This window comes from Oryctolagus cuniculus, chromosome 20, assembly GCF_051225735.1.
Source record: "Oryctolagus cuniculus isolate XC-2025 breed Fujian yellow rabbit chromosome 20, ASM5122573v1, whole genome shotgun sequence".
NCBI lineage: Eukaryota > Metazoa > Chordata > Mammalia > Lagomorpha > Leporidae > Oryctolagus > Oryctolagus cuniculus.
Window position 1 is genome coordinate 37,855,967 of NC_142886.1, and position 26,955 is coordinate 37,882,921.

Genomic DNA, 26,955 nt, shown 5'->3' on the forward strand with positions numbered 1-26,955 from the left:
ATGCATCATTTTATCTACATAAGTATTCTATGAGTTAAATGTTTCTGCCATTGTATTACAGAAGTGAGACTGGGAGTCAGATTACATCACTTAACCCAGGTCAAAAGGCAAGAAGAAGGCAGGAGTTGAACCAGTTCTGGTTACTTCCAATGCCATGACCTTTCTACTCTTTCCTCATTGCCATTCCATCTCCCTCAGCACAATGGCAAAATAGAGTCAGTAACAATTTTTGTTTGACAGGCAGAGTTAGACAGTAAGAGAGAGACAGAGAGAAAGGTCTTCTTTTTCCATTGGTTCACCCCCAAAATGGCCGCTACGGCCAGCACTGCGCCAATCCAAAGCCAGGAGCCGGATGCTTCCTCCTGGTCTCCCATGCAGGTGCAGGGCCCAAGCACTTGGGCCATCCTCCACTGCCTTCCTGGGCCACAGCAGAGAGCTGGACTGGAAGAGGAGCAACCAGGACAGAATCTGGCGCCCCAACTGGGACTAGAACCTGGGGTGCAGGCGCTGCAGGCGGAAGATTAGCCAGGTGAGCCATGGTGCCGGCTTTTTTTTTTTTTTTTTTTTTGGAGTCAATAACAATTCACATGGGACCTGACTTGTCAAAGCAATAGCCTTAAGTTTTCTACAGAGATGTTCAAATCAGCATCTTCTGTGTATTGCAAATGCACAAAACTGAGGAAGTATGGGGGCCATAGGAGCAGGTTAGAATCAAATGTGCTCTTAATTATATTTCCCTACCTGCTCTAATGCAGGCAGAAATCAAAAATTATGCTATAAATGTAAGTTGCTGAAGCCAGGGATAAAAATAAAACATAGAACAGTTACCATTTATTTAGCATCTACACACTCTAAAGCAGGCTTCCAATGCAATAGAAAGCAGTCTAAAGAGTTATTTGCTGCAAATCAGTCAAACTTTTCTCTTTCATGCCTTATGGAGAGCCCAGTGAGCTGTATAACAAAAACAAATCCCCAAGTCAGAGTGCACCATGGAGGAGCAGCTGTGAAGGCTTCTGCCACACACAGATTGCTATATTCACTGACTTCACAGCTGAGCTGTGGGATTTCACTTTGCTAGACTATTTAACATGCACTCAGGGCATCATTTCTGCCAAACTGCACACCCATAACGAAGACACTCTTCCCCTTCATGTCTGCTGTACGTGTTCACTTAATGTGAGCCTCTTGCCTTCTAGAGTTCAAATTAAAGTGTGATTTGTCATCAATCACTAAAAATATTCCAACTATGAGAAAGAACAGTTAAATCTGGACATCATGGAGTGCCTTCCAGCTACAGAAATAAGGCAGCTAGGAGAATACACATATCATTTTGGTACATGTCCCAGGCTTTCTCAGAGCACATCTGTATTGTGGGTGTTTTATCATATAACACAAGTCAAATAATTGGAGGTATATTTTGGTCACCTCTTAGGTGACACCAAAAAACTCACGAGAAAGTATATCCTCTCTCTGAATGATCCAAAGATATTTGGCAATATTAAACAACTACTTATTGAAGGTCTCGTGCTCTTCATTAGGAAAACAAAAGTGGATTCCATCTTATTCTTGTCCTCAGACTATCTAGAGGAGGGGCAGGCACTGTGGTTCAGTGGGAAAATTTCTGTTATGGATGCCTGCATCTGATATTGGAGTGTCTGGTTTGCATCCTAGCTACTCTGAGCTTTCAATCCATCTTCCTGCTAGTGTGTCTAAGAGGCAGCAGATGAAGGTCTAAGTACTTGGGTTCCTGCCACCCACATGGGAGACTCAGATGCAGTATCTGGCTCCTGGTTTTGGTGTGGCCCAGTCCTGACTATTGGAGCCATTTGGGGAACAAATCAGTGGATGCAATCTCTCTCTCTCTTTTTTCTCCCTCTCTCCTGACTTTCAAATAAACAAATCTTTAAAAATAACTGTCTACAGGGGTTTTGTCTCAGGAGCAATACAAGGTGTCAGAAGGACACTTTGGAGACTTTTCCTTCTTTTGGTACAATTTTAAGGCAAATGAGCATGACCACTTCCAAACAAGATGGAGGAGTTTTGATGATATGATGCCAAACAATCAGATGTCTTTATTCAATGAGTGAAGGTATAATTTAATTATTGCATATATTGTGCAGCTGTGTGGGATGCAGTTTTTAGATGCTGCTAAAGGTGTACCTAAGAATGAGTTAATGTAAAAAAAAAGTAACAGTTTTGGTTCAGAAATAGAGAGAGCCAGAAAGAGTATCTAAACTTCCAACACAAAGCAAATTGCAATTTCGCAACTTGTCTTGAATGCATTAGCAACATCAGATCACAAGGAAAAGAGACAACCTGATATCAAGAGAAAGACGGGCATCTGCAGGGGAAAAATGGGCACTGGGGATTTGTTTATGAGGGGTTGAGGTTGCTGAACACTATGTAAGCCAGTATAAAAACACAGTTAAAATGTTTAAACGATTGCTAAAAATGGAGTGAATGACAAGGAATGAATAGTACCTGGGTAAGAGAATGAAGCTTCTGGAGCCATGCATTTAGGAGGATTAACAGCCTCGTGCACATTTTCCTTCCACAAAGTGCACTAGGCTTTCCCAAGGAGGAGTGGGAGCATCCATGAAAAGGCTCCCCAAATGATGTAGTTTTGAAGAATGCAACAGCAGCAAGTGCTGAGACTCTACTCATACCCACTCTTTTGTCTCTCCTATAGAACAGAAACTCTAATAGGCAAGAACAGGGTCACCAGTCGAAGCGTCTTCTATAGGGTACTGGTGGAAACCTGATGCAGCTGAAAGGAAGACTTGAAGCAAGCCCCAGGTCTGGGGGAGAGGAAGGCAATAAGGGGAGGAGGTATAAGAACACACCTGAGGCTCAGGGATGAGACACCTGTTTAGGGTTGGGGTCTCCTGGAAACATCAGAAAACTACCCACTCTGCCACTTTGTGGCAGAAAACTTCTAAACATGGTGTAATCTTTGGCTTCTAGTCTTGGTCAGAAAAATGACAGGTGATCAGCCAGTCACCTTGATGGCACCATTGAAGAATTATCCTGGGACTTTTGGATTCTGAAGGCTGCAGCACTAATAGTGAGCCCACCCCTGCATCTTTAGCAGCTTCCCTAATGTGGCAGGAAAGTGTGCAGCTGACCAGAAAGGGACAGGGAAAATCCCATAAAGAGCAAACATCAGTGAGTAAATCAGACACTGTCCCTGATAAGAGATCATCTTCCAGCAGCTCCACTGACAAACCTGTACATACTACAGAGAAAAGCATGGAACGTGATTCTTATTTTCCTTTTCCTAGGAATAAAATTGTGATCCTTTGGCTTTACAGACAGAAGACAAAACCATTAGATGGCAGGAAGGTGAGCCTTTTGAGTCAGGGCAAATACATCCTTCAGAGAAAGCTTTCCTTTAAGAAAAAGGAAATATTAATAGAGAAAAAAAATTTTTCTTCATGTTCTGAGTGAATTTCAAGAGCAAGTTACTTATTTGAAGTACAGACAAGATTTATATCCTAAAAGAAATGACTAGCAGAATGTAGCACGCTTCAGAACAACAGAGTGTATGATGTGAAAACCCAATTATTTGATTTAACATATCAATTCAAGAAATCTTCCAAAAGCATAAAGACACAGTAAAAGCAATGATGAAAATTAGAAAAATCTAAGAGCATGGTGAGGATCAATACATGAGATCTAAACAAAGGTAATCCTTGAATCCCAGAAGAGAACACAGCACAGAGAGTAGTACAATAAACTATGTAAAATATTTGTTGATCAGAAGAAGAAATGCTCAGACTCAAATATCCACTGAGATCCAAGCAAAGCCAAAGAAAATATCAATGTCATTTGGAAATCAGAGTATCTTCAAAGACTCATGTGTTAATAGCTTGGTCCCTGTGGTGGTGCTATCGAGAGGTGGTGGAACATTTTAGGCAGTGGGACTAACTGGAAGGTCTTTAGGTCCTTAGGGGCAGGCCCTCAGGAGGTAGAGGGTTGCTATAAAAGCCTGAATCTGAGCCCATCTCCTCTCCCTTTTCCTGACTCAAGATGTTACCACCTGCTCCAATGCATGACCCTGCCACTGCCTTCCACTGTGCTCACCAGAATTCAAACCTTGAACCTCCAAAACTATGAGATAAATAAACGTTTTTCTCTTTATAAAGTTAGCTGCCTCAAGTATTTCATTGCAGTAATGCAAAGCTGAGGGGTACAAATATGATATGTAAATACATAGAGGTTAATATTTTTAATTTCTAAGAAAATATCAGCAGTCAAGGATATAGGTAAAAAGAAGGAGAAGGGAGGAAAAGGAAATAGAAAATAATTACCAGGAAAGAAAAAAGAAATTTGTTTTGACATCAAAACCACAGTAACACTATATCACATTATATTCAAGTTTACAAACCGGCTTTTATTGACTAGATTCTTAGATTAAGTTCAGTTGACAAACATGTTGTGCAGAAATTCTAAGTTATCGGGGAATTGAAAGATCTGCCAATAGGCATACATTTCCTGTGAAAACAATGGCAAAACAAGGGCTGGGAAAATGAAAAAGAGTCCACTAGAAATTATACTTATCCCTCTTCCTTACTGTGTCAATGATGAACCATGCTTTGAAAGGTCCAAAGAAAATTCACCCACCTGCCGGCGCCGCGGCTCAATAGGCTAATCCTCCACCTAGCGGCGCCGGCACACCGGGTTCTAGTCCTGGTCGGGGCGCCGGATTCTTTCCTGGTTGCCCCTCTTCCAGGCCAGCTCTCTGCTGTGGCCTGGGAAGGCAGTGGAGAATGGCCCAAGTGCTTGGGCCCTGCACCCCATGGGAGACCAGGAGAAGCACCTGGCTCCTGCCTTTGGATCAGTGCGGTGCACCAGCTCACTATCCACTCTGCCTGTCAAAAAAAAAAAAAAAAAGGAAAATGCACCCACCTAAAGAAGAAACAGGACGGGATGGTTTAAAGCCAGGGGCTGACCTGAGTCCAAACCTTGCCTTTTCCATGCCTACCAGTTGTGTGATTTCAGACAAGTTCATTTTTGCCTGGACACTTTGGTTTCTTCTACAATGACCTGAGCATAATAATGTGTTCAGTAGTCCATGTCACAGCCCCACTAATGCACAGCTATTGGGATGCACTGAGACAATAAAACGACTGACATATCCACAAAGATGACAAATGATTAGAGGATTTTTCCTAATTAAATTTAAACTAAAGAAATCTTGAGAGCTGGGATTTCAACATAGGGATTTTAAGAAGACGCAAATTGTTGGCCCATATCAATGTTAATCAAATAATCCAGACACTGAGAGAAGCCACAAGATGTTCTATTACATATTGTTATAAGAAGAACCATGATCCTGTCACAAGGATCCATTACATTGATCAGTAAGTTTTTAGCAAGATGCTCACTACATACAGAAAAGTAGTCTTGGCTCTGTAGAATTTACAAAAATAAACAAACAAATTATATGACATGACCTCTACATTTAAGGGCTGATAAATGCTAATGGAACATAAGATATACACCCTGAATGCTTCCTATGCTAGGATTCTTATAGAATATGTAGATGAAGAGACTGAATAATAAGTGCTGAAATAGTTCAGGAAGAGGGGGGACTTTAGTTGCATCCTTAAGGATGGATAACTGAGGCAAAGACTTACTAAAAGTTTGCTATAACCATTTCCTCTTTTTCCTATGCAAAAAGGTGAAATTTCGCAGGCTCTCTTGTAAGCTATATGTGCCCATGCGACTAGCTTCTGGCCAATGAGATGCAAGTGGAAGAGGCATTGTCCCCTCCTTTTCTCACCCGTAAAAGGTCCTGCACTGACTCAACGTTTTGGTTCTTCTTTCATTAGAAGCTCAGAATCACTAGGATCCCATAAAGAATTATGTGGATCCCAAGAATAGAAAATTTCCTAAATGGAATGACTCTGGCCACCAAATGCCCACATGGCAAGACTGTCCCCTCCCTGACCTACCATGACTAAGAGATGATAAAGAATCTTGTTAAGCACCAGAGATTTAGGGTTATCTTCTGTGACACTGCCTGTCTCGAATCATTTAATATTATTTGGCAGAATAAGGCAAAAAGAAAACAGAGGAATACTTGGAAGCTAGGACATTCCATGCTTCTCAAACCTTAATCTTGTGTTTGAATATTCATGGGGTTTCAGTAAGATGCAGACTCTGATTCAGAAGACTTGGCTGGGGGCAGAGGCTTTGCACTGACAAGCTCCCAGATGATGCTGATACAGCTGGTACACAGACCACATCTTGAATAGCAAAAATCTCTAGAACATGAATATGCCAAGAACACCCCTTAATGAAGAGATAGGAAAAGGCCAATGAGTCTTTCCTGGTCTCACTCTCACACAGTCATTCAACACACAGCACTTCTGACCCCAGTGGTGTGGGGTTATTACCTCACACACCAAGCACTTCTCCAGCAGACATCAGTGGGGCATCCTCTAATTGAATTCTGATACTATTCACCAGGACAAAGTGTCATGTATCATAGGATTGTATGCTATAAAATGACCTCTCACTTCAGAGGCCATTCTCAAGCTCAAGCCATGACTAGTACTTTTACAAATTCATATTTATTTTATTTGCAAGACAAATAGGCAGAGGCCTCTCATCTGCAACTGCTGGTCCATTCTCCAAATTCCTAGGAGCCTGGAACTCAATCTGGAGGTCCCATGTGAGTAACCAAGTGACCCAAGTGCTTGGGACATCATCTGCTGCTTCCCAGGGCATTGGGAGCAGTCAGGACTTACACTCCAATATAGGATGCCTGGCTATAAACTGGGATTCACACAATCCCCTCCTTGGGTCCTAACACTTGTCAGAGGGGCTTACAGAACTCAACAAAACACTTACTGACATTTACCATAACATAGAATAGATGCGTCCGGCGCCGCGGCTCACTAGGCTAATCCTCCGCCTTGCGGCCCCGGCACACCGGATTCTAGTCCCTGTCGGGGCGCCGGATTCTGTCCTGGTTGCCCCTCTTCCAGGCCAGCTCTCTGCTGTGGCCAGGGAGTGCAGTGGAGGATGGCCCAAGTGCTTGGGCCCTGCACCCCATGGGAGACCAGGAGAAGCACCTGGCTCCTGCCATCGGATCAGCGCGGTGCAGTGGCCATTGGAGGGTGAACCAACGGCAAAGGAAGACCTTTCTCTCTGTCTCTCTCTCTCACTGTCCACTCTGCCTGTAAAAGAAAGAAAGAAAGAAAGAAAGAAAGAAAGAAAGAAAGAAAGAAAGAAAGAAAGGAAGAAAGAAAAGAAAAGAAAAAAGAATAGATGCATAGATGCACAGGGCAAGGCATGTGGGAAGAGGCTCAGCGTTTCCATGCCCTCTGCAGGCACACCACCCTCCAGGAAAATCCACATGTTCAGTGATCCAGAAGTTCTCCAGAGTCTACTTTCAGCTTCTTATGGAAGCTTTGTCACAAAAACGTGACTGATTATATGATTGGACACTGGTGATCCACATAAGTTCAAACTCCTGCTCTCCACCCTCTCCCTGGAGAGAGAGGGCAATGCTAAAAGTTCCCACCCTCTAATCACACCTTAGTTTGTCCAGTGACCAATCCCTATCCTGAAGCTATCTCAGGGCCCACAACCACCAGTCATCTCATTGGCACAACAAAGGCCCCCTTATCACTCCAGGGAATCCAAGCATTTTAGGAGTTGCATGCAAAGAAATGGGGATGAAGACCAAATATGTGTATATTCCATAATATCACAAGGCCCTTCCTCAATAAGCTATTGTACAGAAGAGAGTGTCAATGACAATGCAAATGTCAGAAAGGGTTTGTTGAAGAACAACATATTATGTACCCACTGATTAAAGGGACTTGGACACAGAAAAATCTTTTTAAAAATCAGAAACAAGGTACAAAAAAAGTGACACTTTATTGTTTACACTCACATTAACAAAAGAGGTAAACAGCCACAGTTTGCACCACCAAAAACAAGTAAGTACCTGAATTTAGGTGCATAGAGTAACACAGAAAATTTCTTGCTGTTAGTTCATCTTTAAGAAAGAAAATTCAACTAGGCTTTGAAGTGCTTTTCCATTATAAAGTTACTCTGAGGAAAGAGACAGGGTGAGAGCCCACACACGATTATTAATGTTCAGAGCAACAAGGAAATTAAGTTGCTTTTTGCACTTAACTTTCTATTATTGCCTTTCCATTTCTACTTAATCATTACATCTTTTCCTAAATGAGTAGGGGGGAAAAGTAAAAATAAAAAGAGCCAGAGAAAGAAAATCTCCACCCAAGTCATTTCTAGGAAACTGGGTACAACAGCTCTAAATTTGCATTATAATTACATATAAAAGGAAATTTAATTCATTTGCCTCTTATAACTCGTTTTTCAGATATAATTAAAATGACCCTAAGAAGGTGGGTTAAAATAGCAGTCACTTTGTACTGAGTATATTTTAGACTTTTCAGTTTTAAGTTTTGATGAGATCTGGTTTGTGAGAATCAGAAGGAATGCCCCTGTCATTCTCTTCTAAATAGGAGAGGTTAAGTAGGCCAGTTTTTCCCTGAAGTAATCTGGTCAAAAAGTCTATCATGTATATGAACAGGGGCTCTCACCTCTCGAAGTGGGCAGACTCGTGTTACCATGTTGAGAGAAGGATAAAGGCTGAGACATTTTAAAATATTTCTACACACGTCAATGCCCCCACTTGCAATGTCTAAATTCTACAAGTATTTCTTTCCAGACCTCCTGGGGAACAATGGAAAATTTAATCTGATCAGTAATTTCCACAGTATCTATGAGTTAGACATACTATTTTTCGGGGCTAGAGTTGGACAACTGAAAGTTGTGTGAACACTGAAGTTCTGTATGGAGAGAGAAGGAACAGGCACAAGAAAAGAATGTCTGAGGTTACCTGACCCACTTCTTAATGTCGTCTCAGTCTTCCTCAATGAATCCACATCCTGTAGATGGGAAAGATCAGGAGGAAGGAGAGGGACACGCGGCACTGGCAGCCTGGTAAATCTCTGATTTCTCATGGGCAATAACGCCTTCCTACTGCATAGCCATCTTCAGGGGGCACCTCAGTTTCCAGGTAGTGGCACAAGCAAACAAAGTGGGGGTTCTCTACTGCTGACGTCCACACAGCTCAGAGATAACCCCAGTGTTCCCTGGAGGTCTCTGCAGGTGCTTCTGCAATTAGCTGTGGACTCCTGGAGCACTTGGCACGCCTCTTTTCTCTTTAGTCTATCACAGAAACGGTCTACAAGAGTAACTGCCACAGAACAAATAGAGATCATTCACTAGGTTCAGTCAGAGTCACGGAGAACTCTGTACTCTCCCTGAAAGTTGGCATCCAATGGGGTGGCCAGTGCAACACAGGTTACCCACACTGCTGAGAACATACCAGAAAGTGCACTATCCTCAACTCCAGCCAGTACTGTCCCCCCAAAAATATCTTCTAATCCAAAGTACCCCACAAAGCTGAAAGTAATCATTTCGTCATTCTTTTAGCCAAATATATCTTATGTGGAAAATCTTCTTCTAACCTACTAAGTACCTAAAATATTTTAATAGCATCTCTCTGTTTTCAGAAAAATGCACATTTCTTAGGATAGAAGTTACCAATCATTGCAAATAATAATTCTCTCCTTTTCCTGATATCCATTATTCTTCCCATACTGAATTACTTTGATGTTCCTCAACTTGCTCTAGTCCCCTACATCTCCAACTACACTCTTCTCTAAAATGAATAGACCCATTTTCCTTAGTCCTCAGTCAATGAACATATTTCACAGACATATACAGAACATCATAATGCCCAGTAAAATACTCATTATTGAGTATTCAAGGCACTGGGAATTCCAAGGCAAAGAAGAACTTCTATTAGTAAATATGTGTCCTAGTACTATGTGCCTGGCACAATCTCTACCCAAAAAGGGCTTGGACCTGCTAAGGCCCTCAGCTAAAGACTACCAGCAACATACACACAATCAAAAGGTAGGTTTATCAACTTGTTGCAATTAGAAAGACTATATACTTGGGGAAATAAACAGCACATTAGTTAAAGGGTGCACCAAAGATTGCATTTGGGTCTGTCCTAGGTCTGGAGTGTAAGATTCAAGGAATGAGGCTTTACTGTGAATTGGATACAAGAATCATTCTGTTAATAAGTATCTCATTAATTCTCTAGAAAACAGGAGGTGAAATCAAGAGTAAACTCTATTTGGTTTTAAAAAGAAAAACACTAGAGCTAGCATTGTGGCACAGTGAGTCAAGCTTCCGCTTGCAAAAACAGCATCCTAGATGGGCACTGGTTCCTGTCCCAGCTGTTCCACTTCAGATCCAGCTAACTGCCAATGGTCTGGAAAAAGCAGCAGAAGATGGCCCAAGTGCTTGGGCCCCTGCTATCCATGTGGAGACTCCAATGAAGTTCCTGGCTCCTGGCTCCAGTCTGGCTAAGTGCTGGCCATTGCAGCCATCTGGAGAGTGAACCAGCAGATGGAAGATCTCTCTCTCTCTTTTTCTCTCTCTCACTCTTTCAAAATAAATAGATCTTTAAAAAAGAAGAAGGAAGGAAGGAAGGAAGGAAGGAAGGAAGGAAGGAAGGAAGGAAGGAAGGAAAGAAAGAAAGAAAGAAAGAAAGAAAGAAAGAAAGAAAGAAAGAAAGAAAGAAAGAAAGGGAGGGAAGGAGGGAGGGAAAGAAAGAGAAAGAGAGAGGGGGGGAGGGAGGGAGGGAGGAAAGAAAGAAAAGCATCAGTCACACACATTATTCAAAAAAGCACTTTTTGAGTTTGGACTATGTCGAGTTTTGCTGACTATAATATGATTACAGTGGCCTTGTGTTTCATGTTGTCACTCTCTTGGTTGATAATGGGTGCTCTGTGAGATTATGTTCAGTAGGAGAAAACCAGGTACAAGTTTCCAAGTCAACTGTTTATAAACTCAAGGCCCAGCTGAGTGTGCCAGGTCAATTTATTGATATTTACCTGTCAGACTAGGAAAGATGTCTTTTCTAGAAGCGTCCACAGTTCCTCAGATGGAAATCTGTGATCCATATCACATCCTCTCTCAAAAATGAAAGACAGATTACCCCAGATGCTAGGGTGCTACCAGCAAACAGCCCTACACTTTGGCCTTGTTTAGGGATTGCCTCAGCTAAAGAAAGGCAACTTCTCCATGGTCATGTCCATTTCCTGGGGAGACCATCATCAAAAAACCTTTATCCTGGGAGCAAAAGAACCCTGCACACTTGCCTTGGCCTGGAAGAACCAGATCATTTGAGCCTTTCAATGAGAGTCCATCACAGCCTGACTTCTGTGTCTGCCTATTCCTACTTTCATGGCTTTCTCCCCACTGGTGTTGATCTCAAGAGTTCTCCCTAAAACTCCTAAACACTCTTACACATCTCTCCAACTGCCCCTGTAATTCTGTGGAAAAATTATCTGTTACCAAGTCTCAGCTCCCCACCACCAACACAGGCTGTAATTCATACTGCTTCCTGGTTTATGATGAGTCAACAAAAGTCCAGAAGATGGGCATTCAAAATTATACTAAATGAGGAAGGAAAATGAAGATGGATAGGCAGGGAAAGGAAAATCTTTGGAAAAGTTGGCACAGTATGCCAAAAAACAAACAAACAAACAAACAAACAAAGATATAATGTCCTAGTCTGCAGAAGCTGTGAATATGTTCCCATGGCAAAGAGTAACTAAAATTTGCAAATGTAATAAAGTTGGCTAATCAGCTGAGTTTAAGATAAGGAGCTTATTACTGAAGTTAGGTCAATGAATGCAATCGCAAGGGTCCTTAAATAAGGACAAGAGAAGCAGAGTAAGAGAGGAAGAAATGCGTTAATAGAAACAGATCAGAAAGTTGTCCAGCGCTGGCTTTGAAGTGGAAATATACCACCATGAGCCAAGGGACGCAGGTGGCCTTGAGAAACTCTAAGAGGCAAGGAAACGGACTCATTCCCAGAACGTGCAGAAAGGATTTTACCCTAATGAGACTCACACTGCACCTCTGATGCACGAGGCAATATGAAACTAAACCTGTGTTGTTTAAGCCACTCAAGTGTGTGTCCGTTTGTTCTGACAGACATAGAAAGCTAATGATCAGGGATGGATGACTTCAAATATTTGAAGCAGGGGTGCTTCAGAATTCTTAGACACATGGACATAAAGGCCTCTGGTCTGATGCAGGAGATTTCTTCAGAGCAAGATTTACAAACCCATCATTCTCACAGAACTGAGTTTACTTGGGATACCTTGAAACTGCTCTTGTACAGCATCCGCATTTAAGTTTAAGCCAGGAATGGAGGATCTTTTGAGATATGGAAGTTTTGGATGGGTGATGATGTGGAGGCTAAAACCCTTCTCCAAGCTAATCCTAATGATGGCAATCTTTTTTTTTTTTTTTTTCCTAGATGGAAGGCAGACTGCGTTACTTTAAGAACTCACACATGAATGAGGCTTTGTAGTTTACAAAATATTTTCCTTTCTGTGAGGTTCTAAAGGACAGACCTGGAAGAAGCGGATTAAAGTTATAAAGTGCTAGATTATGTGTGTGTGTGTGTGTGTGTGTCTGTGTGTATGCATGTGTATGTGTACACTTTCATACCCATAACATCCTTTGAGGTTCCAGATCCTACAAAGAATGATGAACATGTCATGTTTTAAATCCATTTTCCAGATGAGAAAACTGAGAGTCGGGAAGGCTGATGTGACTTGTCCAATGTCAGAGACTCTAAGAAGTCGAAGTTCAAAGTCAGAATGTCTACATTCTAAGACTTTGGTACTTCCACTGCATTACCTCCCAAATTCTTTTCAGGGTTGACCAGATGCTCTTTTATATTTCTAGACACTATAAACTATATTTTATACATTTTGTGATTTGCAGTAAGACTGGAGAGTAACTAGAACTCTTAGTTTAAAAAGAGTCAAATCTGGTCTCCAGTAAATAAACTGCATGGCAAGGAAGTGTTTGCTGGCACTTCCTGATAAACGGATCTTTATTACCATTTGACTTCTGGTGTTCACATTCATACGAAAGTTATAAACACTATCTTGAGAAACATTAAAATGCTACAAGTGAGTTTCACTTTATTTAAATAACTGACACCATTCTCAGAATCCTATAAAAGTATTCTTTTTGCCTTTGAAGAATACAAAAAAAATCTATTTCTCTTCATGGAATATGACAGGTAAGGCTCTGCAATGCATTTTAGGGTTGTCTCATACACTAGGAAAAACTCCCATCAAAACATCAAAATACAAAGAACTATTAACATCCGTGCCCTCCTTCACTAGACATCATCCTGTCCTCAAACTTTCAACGTGTAACACACACCTGCCCCCCAAAAATCTCCCTCATTTGAGGAAAAGGCTAATTGTTAGTAGACAGAGCATTAAATACTAAATGTGACACTTCGTAAACACTGATTTAAGTTCTTACCCAGTACATAAAATATTCCTGTGCAATACTCTGTAGGATAGCAAGGCAAGTATACCCAACTCATCCTAACAGCATTGTAAGCACTGTGGATCACCAGTTCTCTGCTGGTTCCTAAACTGTTATAAGAGTCCTTCAGCTCTGGGGTGGGAAGAAGGCTGGACCACTTGTTTCATCAACTGAAAGCTTGCCTGTCCGAAATTAAATATCATAAATAAAAACATATGCCCAGAAATGTAAAGAAATATTTCTCTTTAAAATCGCTAATGCATTTAAGCCTCTCTGCTCCTTCTGGTTCACAAGATTTGCAGAGTGAATAGGAGGAATTAGGAGTATTCTAGAGAATATAAAAGCCAAATGAGGGCCAGTAGCAGCTGTCAGGTGGTCACTTATAAATGGAAAAAGAATGATACTCCAGCATTCATGATAATGTGAAAAATAAGACTACCCTCTGAAGTCTTTTGATTATACAATAAAGATGGACTTACTCGTATCCGAAAAATAAACTAATCTTTAGAGATAAGGCTAACAGCTAGAGACCATTCTCAATTTTGCCCATTCCCCAACCCTCCCTAGAGGCAGTCACTGCCAAATGCAGCATACATCTCCCACCCTTTTAACTGCATTTCCATGCAATTATCAAAAACATCACTGCATGGAAATCATAAGACATTGCTTTGTGGGAAGTTTTTAACATTAACAGCATCACATTGAACATATTCTTTTTTTTTTTTTTTTTTTTTTTGGACAGGCAGAGTGGACAGTGAGAGAGAGAGACAGAGAGAAAGGTCTTCCTTTGCTGTTGGTTCACCCTCCAATGGCCGCCGCGGCCAGTGTGCTGCGGCCGGCGCACCACACTGATCCGATGGCAGGAGCCAGGTACTTATCCTGGTCTCCCATGGGGTGCAGGGCCCAAGGACTTGGGCCATCCTCCACTGCACTCCCTGGCCACAGCAGAAAGCTGGCCTGGAAGAGGGGCAACCAGGACAGAATCTGGCACTCCGACCGGGACTAGAACCCGGTGTGCCGGTGCTGCTAGGTGGAGGATTAGCCTATTGAGCCGCGGTGCCTGCCCACATTGAACATATTCTAAACCATGAGAATATAGTCTCTAAGTTCCGACTGTCAAAATCAAACATCACAGCCTAGTTTAACATTTACATAGTTTGGGGTAATTACCTCGTTTCCACATTGTCAATGCCCTCATCTGTAAAATGGGAACAGGCATGCAGCCTACCTCCTGAGATCACAATGAGGATTAGAAGAGTTCACCATGACACACAGCTCAGTGCCTAGCAGGTCATCTGCATCCTGAAGTTGTTCACAACAGGTTTATCATCATCTTTGATGTGGGCAGATCATCCTTACATTCTCTTAACAATTGAGAGGATAGCTAGTGAACCAGGTGAATGTGCTACAAACACTTCTCATCCTGATTTTCTTCAGTGAATAGGTTTTCCACCACTCAAATGGGTTGTAAAAAACATCCCAGTTTCTGGTAAATACTAAAGAAATACTCAGTAAACATTAGCTTTAAAAATAAAATCAATCTGTAATTAACACACAATTATTCTTAGGTGTTTAAATTTAACTGAAAATTGATCTCTGTTAAATATAAGAGTGGGAATAAGAGAGAGAGGAGATGTACAATTGGAGACATGCTCAAGCTGACTTGCCCAAAATGGCAGAGTTAGAAACATACCAGGGGACTCCAATTCAATCCCATCAAGGTGGCATGTACCAATGCCATCTCACTAGTCCAAGTGATCAATTTCAGTTCACAATTGATCATAATGATAGGTCTAAGAGTCAAAGGGATCACACAAACAAGACTAGTGTCTGCTCATACTAACTGATAGAATCAAAAAGGGAGAGAACGATCCAACATGGGAAGCTGGATACACAGCAGACTCATAGAAGGGCAGATGTCCTAAACAGTACTCTGGCCTCAGAATCAGCCCTTAAAGCATTTGGATCTGGCTGAAGAGCTCATGAGAGTATTTTAGGCATGGAAAGCCAAGATACTCTGGAATTAAAAAAAAAAAAAGAAGAGGATCTAAATGAAAGATCTCTGTGAGATCCCAGCAGAAAGAATGGGCCATCAAAGAAGGAGGTACCTTTCTCTGAAGTGAGGAGTGAACTTCCACTTTGACTATGACCTTGTCTAAATAAGATAAGAGTTGGTGAACTCAAAAGGCTTCCATAGCCTTGGAAACTCATGACTGGAGCATAGCAAGATTACTGAGGCCATAAACAAGAATGTCAATTTGTAAAGTCAACAACAGGAGTCACTGTGCACTTACTCCTTATGTAGGATCTCTGTCCTTAATGTGTTGTACAATGTGAAGTAATGCTGTAACTAGTACTCAAACAGTATTGTACACTTTATGTTCTGTGTGGGTGCAAACTGTTGAAATCTTTACTTAATATATGCTAAATTGATCTGTATATAAAGGTAATTGAAAATGAATCTTGATGTGAATGGAATGGGAGAGGGAGCGGGAGAGGGGAGGGGTGCGGGTGGGAGGGAAGTTATGGGGGGGAAGCCATTGCAATCCATAAACCGTACTTTGGAAATTTATATTTACTAAATAAAAGTTAAAAAAAGAAAACTAGCATGCAAAAAAATAAAATCAATGTAAATTGACATTTATTTTTTATTTTTGAAGATCTATTTATTTGTTTAAAATACATAGTGACACAAAGAGGAAGGGGGAGAGAGAGAGAGAGAGAGAGAGAGAGAGAGAGTCTTCCATTGGTTACTACACTTCCCAAATGCCCATAACAGCCAGAGCTAGGCCAGACCACAGTCAAGAGTCAGGCAGTCGATCAGTGTCTCCCACATAAGCATCAGGGGCCCAAGCACTTCAGCCACCATCTGCTGCCTCCCAGGGACTGCATTAACTAAAAGCCTGATCCAAGGCACAGAGTAGCAGAGACTTGAACCAGGCACTCTGATCAGGGATGTGGGTATCCCAAGAGGCTTTACCCACCAGCCACAATGCCCATCTCTGGAAATATCTTCAAGTAAACTTGCACGGGAAAACTGTGATGACAAGAATCAAACATGGCAGGGGAAAAAAAATCTTGAATAAGAGAGTTGGTATGAGGGAATCTGAACCACAGCCACTCCATGCCTCCTTAGGCATAGTGCTCAAGGAGGAAGCCCCCATGGCAGTACAGACCTGAGGAAGCAGCCAAAGGGGCTGATAAATAGTCAGTGAGTGAAACAGTGGACATGTCTCAAGCAGGGAAGCAGAGGGCAGAGTGCAGCCCATTGGTGTAGGGTGTGGATTTTATTATAAGGGCAACAGGCTGTCACTGAGGAGTTGTAAGTAAGGGAATTTCCTGATCTTATTTGCATTTTAATATAATACATGGATTTCAGTGCCAGAGGGCTGAATGGAAGCTGGGAAAACAGGTGGGAGGGCTTAACAACAGTCCAGGTGAGAGAGGCTGATGCTTGACCTCGGGAGAGAATTGAAGCTGAAGTGGGCAGATTTTAGATATATTTTGGAACTAAAGGAGACTTGCTGATAGAAAGGATGTGATCAGTGAGACAGAGTCTATTTTGTTGCAGAAACTGGAGGGAGATAGGGGCCATTTACCAAATAGAGAAGGAGCAGCAGCAAGCTGGAGAAAGCGGGTCACCCAAAACTGAGTCCCATGGAACCCCCACCTTAACAGATTGGGCAGAAGAGGCCAAGTCAGGAGGCAGGAAGAATATTTTGTGAGTGTTTTGTCATGGAAGTCTTGAGGGAAGTGTTCAACCATGGATTGAAAGAATACATGGTGGGCCGGCGCTGCGGCTCACTAGGCTAATCCTCTGCCTGCAGCGCCTGCACCCCAGGTTCTAGTCTCATTTGGGGTGCCGGTTCTGTCCCGGTTGCTCCTCTTCCAGTCCAGCTATCTGCTGTGGCCTCGGAAGGCAGTGGAGGATGGCCCAAGTGCTTGGGCCCTGCACCCGCATGGGAGACCAGGAGGAAGCACCTGGCTCCTGGCTTTGGATGGGCGCAGTGCGCTGGCCGTAGCGGCCATTTGGGGGGTGAACCAACGGAAGGTAGACCTTTCTCTCTGTCCTCTCTCTCTCTCTCTCTCTCACTAACTCTGCCTGTCAAAAACAGAAACAAAGAGCACGTGGTTCAGCTCCCAGGAGATAGCTGATGGTAAAGTAGAAGTAGCATAATCCTTACTGGGGTAGGGAGAAAAGAAGGAAAAGTTGGAAAAACGGGGAGACACAGGTGTGAGACACTTAAGACATTGTGCTGTGAAAGGAGGTTGGGAAATAGGTTGGTTACTGGAGAGAAGTATCGAGTCAGACATTTTTTCAAGAGTGAGAATTCTAGAATTTGTATGCTTGAGAATGGTCCTATACAGGGAAACAAAGATGATGCAGGAGAGAGCAGAAAGGAAGGTAAAGCAAAGTCCTTAAGGAGTTGATACCAGGATCTGAGCATGAGTAAAAGGAACAGAGACATACCGCCTGAGACAGGGGAGAGAATGCACAGAGATTGATGGACAGAAGTAGACTGATAGATTGGATAGTTAGGTGCTGATGTTGGTACTACCTCACTGTCTTCATTTATGAGTGCCTATGCCTTGACCAGCCAATTCTACATAAACTGCACAAGAGGAAGTTCTTTGAATTTCCATGCTTCTTCCTTACCCTAATTATCTTCAGCCAGAACCCAACACAACCTTCATAAAGGGCAAGTGTGAGTCCAGTCATAGTTGAACGTTCCAACATGCATCCGTGAAGATCTGGGCTTGATGACCCATATTGCTGGGGGAATTGCCATAGATCCTTTGCTCTCTCATTTGCTAAAGGTTCACATATGCTGTTTCTTCTTCTTAGAATTTTTTTTTAGCCTGAATAAGCCCTGCACTGAGAAATCCTCCAATAGCATAAAAGCTTTCTAAAGCTCCAAGACAGGGAGCTGGGCCATGCTTACTGACAACACAGTGCCAATAAGTCTCCATTGGAGCCTCTAACATGTCTGTCTTTGGAGCATTTTCTTCACAAAGGTGTCAAGCCAATAAGGCTGCCCCAACACTGCCTGATGGCTTGCTTTTTTCTCCCAATAGTAGAAGTAGACTGAGTGAGGGACCTACATACTGCTCATTATCAAACCCCAAGACCATCAAGAATGTTCAGCAGATGTAGAACACAAGCTCTTTGAATCCTGAATAAGCAAATGTCATTAAGAGGAAAAGAGAGAATCCCCTGTAATTATATATACATACCTAATATGATCTTAATTAGGTATTTATACTTTGAACAATGAAGTAAAGGAAAGACAATGGATAAAACAATAATGCTTAACTCTGGTGAGGGAAGGAATGGAGAACACATACATTTCTGTGTTTTTCTGTATTTTATAAATTTTTGACAGTAAGCAAGTGTCAATAGGTCTTATAAATGAAAAACAATAAATGTAATTTAGGACATGAAACTCCCACTTTGTTCACTATATACAACTTATTTGAATGCATTCAACACTTCTCCATCCCATGATGTTTTTCCCTCTGATGTTCCCTCCCACGTCTATAGTTACCTCTCATGCCCAGGCTCCCAGCACTCAGCTCCTCCGGGTGACTCCTCGGGGCCTCTTGTCTTCCCATGCCCAGATTCCAGACCCCGCATTGGAGCAGATCCTCAAGAGTACCCTGGCCCCAAAAAGGCCTCCTCTGCCCCATGCTTCACCAGCCCCAATAATCTGAGATTCTACCCCAAGATGTGTTAAAGAACTAGTAAACACATTTCTATGTATAAAGTGACTTTGCCTTTCCAAACATCTCCTTGGTATTTACTTAAAGAGAAACAACTGGGGACCTCTTCTGCCTACTGGATTAAATTACAAAATTCTTTCGGGTAAATTCTTTACAGAGAGCACATTACTTAGTTACAAAGAAGAGATTATAATGTAGGGAAACCAACTGAACAGCAAAAGCCTCAATACCAGGGAAAAGATAGCAAATTTCATACATCAGCTCTCCTGCAAGATTTTCTCACAGTGTAGAGTTAAGTTGCAGTCAACAGGACAGCAGAAAGGATAAATTGTTGTTGTTGTGTTGAAGCCAAAAAACTCATTCATGTCTTTCTTATGCTTTGATAGTAAGTTAAAAATGTTATTTTGGGGTGGGGGGCACTGTGGTGTAGCAAGTAAAGCTGCCACCTGCAGTGCCAGCATCCCATGTGGGTGCCAGTCCGAGTCCCGGCTGCTCCACTTCAAATCCAGCTCTCTGCTATAGCTGGGAAGGCAACAGAAGATGGCCCAAGTCCTTGGGCCCCTGCACTCATGTGGGAGACCTGGAAAAGCTCCTGGCTCCTGGTTTCAGATCAGCATAGCTCCAGCTGTTGTGGCCATTTGAGGAGTGAACCAGTGGATGGAAGACCTCCCTCTCTCTCTCTCTCTCTGTCTCTCCCTCTCTCTGTCTTTCTATAACTCTGCCTTTTAAATAAATAAATAAATCTTTACTTTTTAAATGATTTATTTATTTATTTGAAAGTTGAAGTCACACAGAGAGAGAAAGAGAGAGAGGGGTCTTCCATCTCCTGTTTCACTCCCCAATCAGCCACAATGGCTGGAGCTGCGGCCATCCTAAGCCAGGAGCCAGAAGCTTCCTCCAGGTCTCACACACAGGTGCAGGGGCCAAGGACTTGGGACATCTTCTACTGCTTTCCCAGGCCATAGTAGAGAGCTGGATTGGAAGTGGAACAGCTGAACTTGAACTGGTGCCCACATGGGATGCCGGCACTGCAGGCGGTAGCTTCATCCACCACGCCACAGCGCCGGCCCCAATAAATCTTTAAAAAATGCTTTTCAGGCTTTCTGAAGTTTGTTTTAGTGGGGTATATAGTTACTAATGATAATTTTCATTTTATGTTTTCAGATGTGTGCAGTGGCGATGGTTTTGTTTTGTTTTGTTTTGTTTCTGTTTTAAAGATATGGTCTTACCTTTAAATATTTATACTTTAAAATGCAACCCAAAGATAAATCTGAAATATTTAATAGCATGGAAAGAAACTGTTTTCATCAACATATACACACTAGAAAAGTATTGGTCTTATTATAACCTCAGTGACATATTTTTGCAGAGAGACCCCCATCCCTGAATGGTTGTATCACTCGCCATTCCCTATGTGATGACATTTGGAAGGGAGAGATTTTGATTTTTCCCTCCAATAATTTCAAAATTAGAAGGCATACAGTCTGTTCATCTCAATTCCACAGCCCACCTCCCATTCCAAATACTCCTTCCGAAAGCAAATTTATTTAAGTAAAATACAAAGCCTAAAGAAAATTTCAGAAAAAAAAAATAAGATACTTAGGAGAACATATGAGTGCACAGCAATCAACTCTCACACTTGGACTGCTAATCTGATGCCTTCAAAAGAGCTACAAGCAGCTGGAGCATCTTTATTTAGAATAATGTTTATAAATGATTTTATCTACTTTTAATTGTCATGCATTCACAGCAATCTGTTAGCTTTTAACCAGGTTAGACATCCTTACAGCTGGAGAAGACCTTCAAATCACCAGAGAACCAAAAAAAGAAACAAGCCAGGAGGAATCCTCCATGCCTCCGTTCCCCCTGCTGGTCCCCAGCATATTGATGGGAAAGGCAGCCATGTGGAGACCGACTGGGCTGCGGCCCTCCTGCAGTGAGTGCTGCCTAGCCGCCGCCCTCAGTGGCTTCCTGAGCATCTCATGCAGAAACGTTTCAGCCACAAGGTTCTTTCACTTGCTCTGCCTTCACTGAGGCTCAGCTCTGCTATGTCACCACGTCCCTTCTGACCACTGCTGAGACCATCTCTTCAATGACCTGTGACTGTCAGAGACAGGCAGCTAAGCAGTTAAAAGAAGAAGTGCAGGCTGTTGAACAGCAGTTAAGACACTGCTTAGGATGTCAGCATCCCATGTTGAGTGCCTGGTGCAGGTTCTGGTTCTGTTCCCCATTCCAGAATCCTACTAAGGCACACCCTGAGAGTCAGCATGTGAAGACTTAAGTACCCAGAGTCCCTGCCATTCACATGGGAGACTGGATGGAGTCTCTGCCTCCTGCCTTCATCCTAGCCCAACCCCGGTTGTGGCAGGCATTTGGGAAGTGAAACAGCAGATGGGAGCACTCTCTCATGCTCTCTCTCTCTCTCTCTCTCTCCCCCTTTCAAAAATAAATAATACATACATAAAATAAGACTACTCCTTTACAAGCAAAACAGCAATAACAGGTTTTATTTCTGCCATCACCAACTAATTCCTGACTTTCTCTGCTCCCTGCCTTTGCAATTTGCCTCTTCCTTTGGCTCCATCTCTCTCGTCTACTCCTAGAAATGCACAGCACAAGTATTGTCCTCAAGCTCCATGAGAATGTTGATGTTCCTGCTCTCTCACATTCACATTAGAAAATCTTTTGAGAACATGGATACAATGGGGCCAGTGTTAGTATACCGGAATACTCAAGGAGAACACATGTAGAGCATTAAGAAGTGATATAAACATTGTCAAAGTCAGGAAGAATAAAAAACATGGTTGACATTTGCATAACACACGTAGACAATTTTCCAAATATCTTCTTTGTCCATCTATTTTCCCCCAATTTTCTCAGCAGCTGTTTGACAAACCACCACCCTCCCGCCCCCACCACCAAGGATTATGTCTCCAGATTTGGTGGTGTTGCCCTTCCCAGTGTGATAAATCCTGTTCAGCTCCTCCCAGTTCTGTAGCATTATAAATCTACGATGCTAAGCCAAAGGAGCCATGGCCGGGCAGTCAGTTGAGCACCAAAGACTCATCTGCACCACAGGGCAGAATGGCAGGAGGGCTGAACAGCATCAACAGTGTTGTCCCTGTGACACGTGGGAAAGACAGGTCCAACTAATTTCAACATGTCTAAATTTCTTTTAATTTCCCCCTTCTCTCCTTTCACATCCTTCCTTCAACCATTCATTCTTTCCTTCCATTCTCTCTCCATACCTCCTCCTTGATCTCAAGCCCCAAACACAAAAATAATCAAATATTACTGCTGGAAGATATCTTATCAATCTTTTGATTCAACTTCTCGTTTTCCTAAAGAAGAACCAAAGTCCAAGGAAACTGCTTGTGCAAGGTCCACCTGCCACCCATCTCTGGAAGAGCAGGGCCTGGAGATGCGGGCTCTGTGCCTCTGGATCCAGCGTTTATTTCACTCCTGTTCCATTATGCTTCATTGCCTAAAACAAGAAATAGTTGTGAAACAGGTTTTTGTTGGGAATTATTTGCAACTCAAGTCTTCAGGGATAATCGGAGATTTGTGCACATTTTGCCCTTTATCCAACAACAAGATTACTTCTACAACAAGATTATATATATTATATAAGGAAAGATTATATATATTATATAAGGAAAACCAGGTCAGAATAATGGCCCTCAGGTGCCATCAATTTCCAAAGGCAAAACAAGATTCATTTATGTTTCCTATATTGCTTTTGCTTTTAGAAAGGGTCTCAATGTTGGTTGGTTTCTGCTTATATTTCTGTAAACCAGAAAAGGCAATTAGCCAACTACCACCTCTATGGGCATCCTGGTTCATGGAGGGCTTATGAAGTAATGACATCATGATGCAGTAATCATTTTATGGAATAATTCTCCTTCTTCCCGAGATGCTGTACAGTTTTACAAATAACACTTGCTGAACAAATATGAGGCCAGATTGTCCCATCCCTCAGAGTCATTTAGGAAGATAACTTACAAGAATTAACTACCAAGTATCCAACAGCTTTCGACTATTACGACCAATCAGAGTAGACTGGACCTATTCACAGTCCCAGCTCCCTCCACCTCTCTCTGGACACTCAAGCAAGTCTCCACAGCATTTTCTTTAAGAGCAGAACTACAGGGCCTTATCAAATCAATCTTAATCCTCTAGTGCCTCTAGTGGCCAAGACAGTTCACTTCAGGATTTAGCAGGTCCTAGATTAAGCGTCCAATTTGAAATCAAGGCATGAACTTCAGTGACTTAAGAAAAAACTACAAGAGTATTATTTTGGAATAGGACAGGGGAGAAGGCCGGCGCCGCGGCTCACTAGGCTAATCCTCCGCCTGCGGCGCCGGCACACCGGGTTCTAGTCCCGGTCGGGGCGCCGGATTCTGTCCCGGTTGCCCCTCTTCCAGGCCAGCTCTCTGCTGTGGCCAGGGAGTGCAGTGGAGGATGGCCCAGGTGCTTGGGCCCTGCACCCCACGGGAGACCAGGAAAAGCACCTGGCTCCTGGCTCCTGTCATCGGATCAGCGCGGTGCGCCGGCCGCGGCGGCCATTGGAGGGTGAACCAACTGCAAAGGAAGACCTTTCTCTCTATCTCCCTCTCTCACTGTCCACTCTGCCTGTCAAAAAAAAAAAAAAAAAAAAAGACAGGGGAGAAGAAAATAGTCTGAAACAGATGTGTGTATGTGTGTCTGTGTGTGTGTGTGTGAATTATTAAAAATTTATCCCTAGGGGCCGGCGCCGTGTGGCTCATTCGGTTAATCCTCCGCCTGCGGTGCCGTTATCCCATATAGGCGTCGGGTTTGAGTCCTGGTTGCTCCTCTTCCAGGCCAGCTCTCTGCTGTGGTCCAGGAAGGCAGTGGAGGATGGCCCAAGTGCTTGGGCCCTGCACCCCATGGGTGACCAGGAGGAAGCACCTGGCTCCTGGCTTCGATCGGCGCAGTGCTGGCCGTAGCTGCCATCTGGGGGGTGAACCAACGGAAGGAAGACCTTTCTCTCTCTCTCTCTCTCTCTCTCTCTCACTGTCTATAACTCTACTTGTCAAATAAAAATTAAATTTTTAAAAAAAATTAAAAGAAATATATCCCAAGGGCAACTTTTACCTCATGACAGTGTTCAGGGTTTTCTGTAGAGTGACAAGTATTTTGGTCTCCTTCTGAGCGATATAATGTCATAAAGTCCACTGTGACTGGAATCTCCAGACATACTGGCAAGAGACATCCAGTCCTGCAAAGACAGCTTAAAGCATGGTAGGCACTCAGTTCATTCGAGCAAAGCATTTCCTTCCGTTTCAGTTGGCAACAAGAGAGGCCCGGGTCACAGGTCTTCCACTTGCAGCATGGGAAGCTCTGATGTGCATCTCCAATGCCTCGATATTCTCACCTGTAAAACAAAGAGTTTTACCCAGAGTTACAAGAGGACAAAACACGGCCCCTTGTAAGTGCTATAAGAGTGTTAGAAATGGTTTCTATCATCATCTGCCCTCAATTCTTAGCATCGCTGATATTTCTGCCCTGAACCCAGCTTTCATCCCCAAGCTTGTGAAGTGCTTAAAGAAAGTTCAATATAGTAAACAAAGTCTTAGTCTCTTTCCCTCCCTTCTTCTCTCTCTCTCTCTTGCTCCTATTTTTCTCCTTTTTAAAGCATGCAGGTGAAATGACTTTCAATTTTCTAAATACTTTGATTCCTTAAAGATGTCAATTTAAACATATGAACTGCCCTGTCTAGCATTTCAGCATTAACATCTTGGCCAAGCCCAAATGCCTGGATGGTACCAGAACACTACAGTGAATGCAGAGTAATAGGAAGCCCAAAGAAGAAAGCCCAGGTATGAGAAATGGGGCCTATAAAGTCAATGAGATGCAACCAAATCAAGAGCAAGGGCACATTCTAAGTTCCTCAGTTTTCTCTGCCAAGTTAAGGATGGTCCCAGCCAAATGTATCCATCAGCCATCACAATAGGCTGACCAGATAAAGTACAGTTTCTCAAACTTCCAGTAAGGGCTAAAAAGGTATCTTCCCATTATGCTGCTGCCCAGCATGATGCAGCAACGTACAGCTCATGATGGTGTGCTATCATCAGAAAACGTTTGGCAGCAGGCATCTGAAGCAATAGCTAAGGTGCTGCTTGGGCTGCCCAAATCCCATATCAGAGTGCTTCGGTTTGAGTCTTGGCTCCATTTCTGATTTCAGTTTCTTGCTAATGTTTACCCTGTGAAGAAGAGAGCTCCATTACTCGGGTCCCTGTCACCTACATGGGACACCTGGGTTGAGCTCTAAGAGCCTGGCTTCTGCCTAGCCCAACCCTTCCTATTAGGGGCATTTGGAGAGTGACCAGCAGGTGAGATATCTCCATTACCACCACCCCCTTGACTTTCAAACAAATGAAAATAAATGAAAAATTTAATAAAGAAAGCATCAAATTAGGCAATTCCCAGGGCTGTCTCCAAACCACCTACCTCTGGATTTTTAATGACATTTCAAATTCTTAGAAACTGTGGCAGGCATTGTGGTGCAGTGGGTTAAACTTCCATTTGAGATGCCCACATTTCATTCCACAATGCCAGTTACAGTCCCAGCTATTCTTCTGATCCAGCTTCCTGCTAATGCTCACCCTAGTTCAATTGATTGGATCCTTGACACACATTTTAGAGACCAAGATGAAGTTCTGGACTCCTGGCTTCCATCTGGTCCAGCCCTGGGTATTGTGGACATTTGGAGAGCAAACCAGAGGACAGAATTAATCTCTCTCTCTCTCTCTCTTTCAAGTAGATGAAAATAACAAAATAATTTTTAATTCTTAGAAATTATGGGCAGTCTTCAAATTTGTCACCCAGAAATTCCAATTTGGCCCTCTGTCAAAAAAAGCCCAGTGGTCACAGGCAAATCTAAGAACAAGAATATGTTTTTCAGCCAAGCTCACAGAGCACTAAAGCAGTCAGTTACACACTGAAAGAGAAATACCAGAAACCAGGTTTGTGGAGGTATTTGAACAAAATGAGAAGAAAAAAAAGGACCCTGAAGCATCAGCTGGATGACCTGGAGGCCTTCCAGAGGACTTCGGCTGGTTGGAGTCAGATAGCCCAGCGTGGATCTGAGTCACTGAAATCTCCATTTACTGATAATGTAGTCTCTTATAGATTTTTTGCTGCATAAAATGGGACTAGAATGGTAACTATCTCATCAAGATAGTTGAGAATCTGGAACAAGACCTTCCATATAAAAGTGCTTAGGAGTCTGCCTGGCAGTTTATGGCTGCTGTCAATGCTATCATAAAAACAGTAATACTATTACTTAAAAGAACAACACGGAGTCAGGTACATGGGATACATGGAAGAGATAGAGTTTTCAGCCTGAAGTGTATCATAATCCAACTGGGTTATAGAGTTTTCAGCCTGAAGTGTATCATAATCCAACTGGGTTATCTCTTCGCTATTGAACTTTTTTCTCTAGTCCCTCTCCCCTTCCCTGGTTGCCCCCTTCTTTTCCCTTCCCTCCACTTCCCTTCCTTCCTCTCCCCATCTTCCTCTTCTTTCCCTTCCCCACCCTTCCCTACCCTCTTTTCTCTCTCTTTCTCTCTCTCTCACTTTCTCTCCCTCTCCACACGTACACATATATACACCTTGTATATTCAAAATAAAAATATAAATAAAACTCAAAACCACACACAGGAAATTAGAAAAGGCCCTGGGGAAAAGATGGTGGCATAAATGCAAGTTTCTAAATTATCCACCCCCTAAAAAACACCCAAGCAAACAAACAAAAAACCCTGGAAGGAATAGTCAACAATACAA